Genomic DNA, 7,811 nt, shown 5'->3' with positions numbered 1-7,811 from the left:
TAATCAATTGTAGTACTCCCCACTGACCCTGAACACAGCCTCGAAATCCTTCCCACATTCTTTTTCAGGTAGCTCCCAGCCCAGTGATTCAAAGGGAGCACTTGAGATGAAATCTACTTGGTAAAATAGAGTTAGCTTCAATGAAATTGCACTCAGGGGAATAGTACTCATAGGGAAAATGAGCCATAGTTTTACCATTTTTAAAGGATAAAACAGCTTTGAAGAAAAACGTGAGTCGATTAATGCAATGAGCCAATGAGCAAAGTTTGTTCTGATAGGAGATTCAAAGATTCATAAACTGTCCTTTTACTCAGGATATTGTTCTGTCATAGTAAAGGAAAACATTGAGGCTAGGTTAGGGAAAAACCATATGCTGAAACAGTGTTTTCAGTAACAGCCGCTGAACAATCGAGGAGACATCATGTCCTGCCTCTGAGTCCTTCACCTTGCTCCTCTAAATGGAAACACAAGTGCCTGGGGATATTTGAAGCATGACAAACTTTGGAGGAGTGCTGATGTAAAGCCCTGTAAAGAATTTCCATGCCTGATCATATAACAGATGGCTCCCTACAAAAATCATTTTAATATTAAACAGACAATTCAGGCCTATGAAAAATTCTGCCATAAATCTGTAATTGAAAATATTAAACAACATCCATTCAAAAAGACTATAAATTTTACAAGGAATTTCTTATGCATTTCAGAGCTTATATCAAAAGATGGAATGCCCCCTCTTATTTAAATAGGGGATTTCAAATCAATTCAAAGGTCTATAGACTTAAAAAAAAATCTTAGATGGAAAGAAAGGTGTGTGTCTCTGTATGGCTGTATGTGGGCATGTGTGTGTGTTACTTTGTCTATCTGATCTTCTCACACACCTGTACTCACTGAACACCTTCCTCAGCCCATACTGATCACTACGTCCTCCTGCTTCTCCTGTCCCTCAGCTCCTTGTGGATTCCATAGTCCTTTTGCCCAGCATGGATCCCATGCTCAGATGTTTTTGATGACACTCTTTTTAGGACACTCTGAAATGTCTGACTTTCTTGATTTCCCACCACTCCTATTGCTACTCCGGCAAGGGCTCTGAAAGTCAAGGCTTTTGAGGACTTGACAGTTTCCCAGGTCCTCAAGTTATTACTGCGGAGATTTCAGTTCAATAGTATACATGATTTTGTCCAGCCTTCTTTGTTGCTATTACTTGTTTTTCATTGCTACCCAAAACACCTCCCAGCAATTCATAGCCCTAAGTGAATTCGCACCCCTTCATTTGCCCATCTGCTTTATGCATGGAGAAAGGAGAGATCTGCCCAGCATCTCACTTCTAGAGCATGGCCTTCACCTGCTGCCTGGCCCACCTGCCCCTTCACACCTTATGAAGCTTCTTGCTTCAGGCCTCCATGGAGTTGTGTTAACATCTGCAGATTCTAGCTTCTCTTAGATCAGAACCCTGGTAGTTCAAGAGATTTTAGGAGAGATGAGGACACACTTTTAAAAAATTAAATAGTTATATATTTGTTTTAGTATGATTTTTAGAAAAAAGTTATCAAAACCATAATTTCATGGACTTTTAAATTATTATGATTAAGGGGAAGGCTCAGGAAAAACAGTCCACTTAAAGTTGGCTTTGAAGACTCAAGGCAAGGTGAAGAGAGGACACAAAACAAGGACACCAGATGCTAATCTGAGGACGACTATGTGGAATGAAAGGATGTTTGATAGTCCAAATTAGAAAACATAAAGGCAGTCACCTGCACTGGACGTGTGTGTATAATTGGCAAATGGTAAGATATTCTTTGTCCCCCTCTCTTTCAGGTCATAGACTCTTGTCTTCCCTATCCAGACATTACAAGACAGTGTTTCCAATTTCCACGCTGTTGAGCTAGGCGGTATGGCTCTTTAGCCCTTCTTCTGCACCATGATAGCAATAAAATCTCTTAAGAGTTTAGGAGTCAACTGATTTTGCTTCCAGACAATTCTCCAGTTGTTTAAGGAGCCATAGCAACTAAAAGGATATACTGATGTTTGGTGGTGGTTGTTATTGGTTTTCTTTTTGTTTATTTTGATTTATTTACTTTATATTTAACAAAAGCAGGAAACATCAGTGAAGAGCGAGGGTGGTCAGCCCCAGGTGTCCTTTGCTTCCTGAATAGGAAGTCTTTTGTTAGCATCCATTAACACCTTACAGGACTTTCAAATCAACATGCCCTTCCTGACCCAGATAGGGCTGTGGTCATAAATGGTTCTCTTAGGGGGAAGGTTAATAGTTCCGTAGTCCTTACTTAACACAGGATGGGATTTAGGTTTAAGTTCTCACATAATAAAGGCTTCAAAATTTTTACTTTAACAGCTGCTTACCTAGAGCTATGGCAAGACTTACTCCAGACACTTCACTAATATTAATGGATTTATTTTAATCTCCTTAATAACTCCATGACTAAGTGTACCTTATGTCCCCATTTTTGAGTTGAAAAGATGAGGCACAGAAAACATATGTAATGGGCTCACAGCCCTACAAAGAGTGAGAGGAAATTTGAACTATGATTCACATGTTTTCCACCACTATCCAAGGCTGAAAACTACTAAAAAGGAGTCAGGCCCTCATATGCAGATTTATCTAGACTCTAAAAATGAGGTGGAAGAATAAAAGACAATGGTATATTTACACTATGCAGTCCTCCAAGAAGAATCACACATGTCCTCAACAACACACACATACAAACTCACAAATGCACATATAGGGCTGACTTCATAGGTCTGTGCAGTCTCACAGGGTCCTGCACTTAGAAGGACCCCCAAACATAGTTTAAAGCTCTGCTGTAGCCGTCTTGAAATTCTTTATAATTTTTGAACAAGGAATCCTGCATTTTTATTTTGCACTAGGCCCTGAGAATGATGCAGCCAGTCCTACACATACATGCACACACGCACGCATTCACACACACACAAACACACAGAGACACTGAATACAGGTGTGTTCGGAGTAGGAAGAGTTCCTATACTATTTACTACTTGAAGGCAAAACTGTACCTGTTTACTGGTGTATCCCAGGTAATTCACCAGATAATTTGAGTGAATGAATGGAGAGATGGTACTGAACCTATGTATGAGGAACAACAGAACACATCTGCCAGTGACTTACCAGTCCCTACACTGGGAGCAAATCTGCTTATTTGATACCCTCATGGCATCAGCAGCCTACCTTGCAAAATATGCTTATTGAGAGAGGCTGACAGCAGAAATATTCTGTGGTGAGGTCACAAAATTTAATGAACACCACCTCTGAAAATAGCTAGTTCTTTTAATTTGTGTATAGTTATGTAGTCAGACTTCATACTTCTCCTAAAGATGAATATAAATTTGTTGGTTAGTAGGAAGATAAATTAACTAAATAATTTGATCTAGATTAAATTTAGTTCAACCCCAAAATTTAAATTGTCCCTTGAGGCAAAGCTTAGTTTCTCTGGGGGGAAAAAAATGTTTATGTCCTCAAATAATCTTTTGTTTCTCCTGTTCCTTTCTTTAAAATGTCATGTGGGCCAGGCGCGGTGGCTCATGCCTGTAATCGCAGCACTTTGGGAGGCCGAGGTGGGTGAATCACCTGAGGTCAGGAGTTCGAGACCAGCCTGGCCAACATGGTAAAATCCCGACTCTACTAAAAATACAAAAACATAAACATATCAACCATCATTCATGTGGGAATTAGGCTTATTTGCAATTGTTTTGTCAAAAAACACATTCTGTAAGAATCAATTGGTCATAAGGAGTTTACAATAAAGAGTATTGTATATATTGCTATTATTATTTGTAAGTTATGAGATACATATCCTTTATATCAGTAAAATTTATAATATATAGCGTGTGTGTGTGTGTGTGTGTGTGTGTGTGATATACACAATCCTATCTCAGCTGGTTGTTGACATTTATCAGAGCCCAAGTTTCTTTCCAAAGAACATTCCAAGTGAGATAACCTCAAAGGCTCTTTGCATTTCTTGCATCCAGCTTAAAATGTAGGTGCTGTGGGAGATATACAGTCTTTCTGTCAGATACAAATGGAAAGTTGTTTGTTTGTTTGGTTTGTTATGGGTCTGCTAGCCTATAAACCAAAGGACAATTGGTCTGCCCTCCATGTACAGTAGTGGAGAAGCAAGACTACCAAAATAAGCGCCCATTTGGAAAAGAGAGGCTGGAAAGTGCACAGTCATCAGTTATTAAAGCACACAGTCATCATAGAAATTAGGCAATTCTGCTTGACAAGAGTAGCAAAGATTTCCTGTCTTGCCATGGGTAAGTTCCTTGGTTGGCCGATCTGGCTGAATTTGCTTATTCTCTCTGGAAGGATTTACCAGAGTCGCTTTTCGCCTCCCCTTCTGACTCTCCCCTCCGATGTGGCTTGGTAAAGATGCTCTCCCTAGGGCTATAGAGCATTCAAAGCCAACTTGCTATTGGTGTACTTTTAGTAACCAGGGACTATTTTAGGGGTTTACTAATCATAGAGAATCTGGGGCCAGTCTTAGGAAGAAAGTTCCTTGCAAATACAGTTCCCTTTAAACTTAGAACAGTTTTGTTTTATTTGCTCCTAGTAAAGTCCGCATTTAAAAATAACAGTTGGCTAGGCACAGTGGCTCATGCCGGTAATCCCAGCACTTTGGGAAGCCAAGGCAGGTGGATCATTTGAGGTCAGGAGTTCGAGATCAGCCTTGTCAACATGGTGAAACCCCATCTCTACTAAAAATACCAAAATTAGCCAGGCATGGTGGTGGGCGTCTGTAATAATCCCAGCTACTTGGGAGGCTGAGGCAGGAGAATCACTTGAACCCGGGCGGTGGAGGTTACAATGAGCAGAGACTGCACCACTGCACTCCAGCCTGGGCAACAAGAGCGGAACTCCATCTCAAAAAAAAAAAAAAAAAAAAAAAAAAAAACTCAAACAGTAAATAATAACAGTCAAAAATGTTATCCAGATGTGGATTTCAAGCCTGAGGAACCTCCTCTTTCTTTCATGTTCACGACTCCGTGCTCTGCCCTTCTTTCTTGCCCTGGATTCAATGGCTGTTGTCTAGAATTAGTTAGAAACAGTCAGTTCCCGGGTTGGGGGTGGTGGTGGGGAAACAACATCCCAGATCCCATCACTACTGGCAGGCTTTGTGCCTTCTTCCAGTGGAGCACCAGTATGTAGACTGTTTGTCAATCACTGTTTATAATTGCTTCACGTTTGAAGGATGGAACCAATTGCCTTCAGGACTCTTTTCACTGTAACTTGTAGACCAAAGTCAGGGAAAAAGATTCCTTAGAAGATAAAGGTGTTTCTGCTGGGCACGGTGGCTCACGCCTGTAATCCCAGCACTTTGGGAGGCTGAGGGAGGCGGATCACTTGAGGTCAGGAGTTCGAGACTAGCCTGAACAACATGATGAAACCCTGTCTCTACTACAAATACAAAAATTAGCTCGGGCATGGTGGCGGGTGCCTGTAATCCCAGCTACTTGGGAGGCTGAAGCAGGAGAATTGCTGGAACCCGCGAGGCAGAGGTTGCAGTGAGCCGAGATCATGCCACTGCACTCCAGTCTGGGAGAGAGAGTGAGATTCCATCTCAAAAATAAATAAATAAATAAAAATAAAGACAAGGGTGTTTCTTCTCTGCTTGCAGCTCAAGCAGTTCTAGTCTGGTGTCATCTCTTCAGTCAGATCTGGCTGAAGGTGGTAGAGCTACTACATGTCCATATAAAAATCTTTGCCATCATTTCTCCTTATCATATAGCCTCATTTAGCCGATTAGGTGCATTGCCAGTAAAGCAGGCAACAATTAAATCAAAAGTTCTGCCACTACCTAACAAGTATCACCAGCTTTCTGACTTAAAGTCTCTAGGTGCTTATTACCCAAAGCCCCATTTCTACTTCTCCCACAATTTTAGTTTCACATTTTAGGATTACTGAAAGCATCCCATTTCTAGATATCAAATTTTGTTATCAGTTTCACATTATATTTGGCTCTGAAAGGTAGAAAATGGAAAAACAGTAGTTTGAACATATTAATGATTTTGTTTTTTTCACAAAATCAGAAGCCTAGATTCAGATCATCCACGATGGTGCAGCACTTCACCGCTGCGCCAAGCGCTTGCTCCATCTCCAGTATTATGTCCATCGTTCAGAAGGTGAAAGGCAGACTACGAGGGGTACACGCGAACTGACCTAGTCCCTGTAGGAGCATTACTGAAAGCCCCTCATCCAAAATAATAGTGATAATAATGAATAATAAAAATTGTAATTTCTGGTAAAATGTATCAAGATATCACCGTAAGAGGAAATCTGATAAAGCTACACTCAGATACATTAAGTTCAGATTTTTCTGTAACTAAATGTTAATTATCTTTTTACTGTAACTGGAATAATTTCCAGAGAAATCTCTGTATTCTGTTGCCAAGGGCAACACTAATGTCAAATTCTTGACTTTGGTAACCACAGTAGAACTTTTATAAGATGGGTTATAAAAACCAAAATTATCTATTGATGATTGGATAAGAGACCTGATTCAACTTTATGGTCTTATAGCAATTTCTGCATTTTATAAATTCAAAAAGAACTGCCCAGCTGGGATGCAGTAATTTCATTTTCTCTAAAATATCAATGTAATCACATAAAAGGGAAAATGTCCCCAGGAGAAGTTCTCTTGCTATTAGCAGTAACATATATAAAACTCTTCTCAGAAAAGGGCTGTTAATCATGTCATTGGAAAGGGCCCCAAGAAGTCATTTATGCCATCTTGGGTAGATAAATGAGTATTCTAACCTTAAAAATATATCCAAGGAAGAAGTTTCAAACTCTTCTTCTGCTGGCTTAATTATTATAGGCACTGCCTTGGAGCGATGTTAAAAAAACACTGATGATGCAATTCTTTCAACAGGTATTTATTGAGCATCTACTGTGTTTATAACATAGTAAGAGAATGAGATATGGTCTTTCACGGCAAAGAGATTATAAGGGAGTTGAAGAGATAAAACAGGAAGAAGGAAGAATTTGCCACAAAGGTATGAAATGACCTAAAAAGAAATCCTGAAGGAGGGTGACTCTGTTGGGCTTTAGTAATCAGAATTTGGAGCATGAATCTCAGGAGAGAGAACATTCCCATGCATCCAATTCTTATCAAGTTCTCCCTGACTCTCATCCCTGGCACCTCTCTTACCCCTACTTACTTTTGGTCTCCTTTCTTGCCTTAGTTCAAGCCTCTGTGATTTTCCACCTAAACTATTTTGATAGATGTTGAATTTGCCTCAGTTTCTCAGGTTTTAACTACAAAAGTCTTTAGCAACCCATACTCATCACTATAAGAAAGTAATCTTTAAAATATTGATCTGATGGCTTTTTCCAGGCCTGGGATTAGGGGAAAACAAAGGAAGCACTTGCCTTGAGTATAAAATTAAGTGGCCTTAGAAAACTTGGTAATCAAGATGACTAACTTTTTAATGAAACATTTTTAAAAAATCAAAATTAATGCAAAAGATCCATGATGAAAATGTCAAAATTTTAAATAAAAATAAGATCTGACAGTGCTGTGCCAAGCCATACTGGAGCCTGAGACAAAAGCAAAAATGTATGTTCCTAGAGCCATGTTTTTATCTGTTTTTAAAATGGTTGTTTTCCAGAATATTAAAGTAACTGAAAAAATATTGAAAAGTTGAAAAATAAGTGTATTAGAACTCAACATTATTTTATCCAAACATTCTATTTTTAATCAAAAACATTATTGTAATTTTAATGCTTTGGTTTTAATAAAAAGAAAGCCATCAATTCAACATTTTTTTTTTTTTTTGAG

This window comes from Papio anubis, chromosome 13 (genome assembly GCF_008728515.1).
Source record: "Papio anubis isolate 15944 chromosome 13, Panubis1.0, whole genome shotgun sequence".
NCBI classification, from domain to species: Eukaryota; Metazoa; Chordata; class Mammalia; order Primates; family Cercopithecidae; genus Papio; species Papio anubis.
This window is presented reverse-complemented; position numbering follows the sequence as displayed.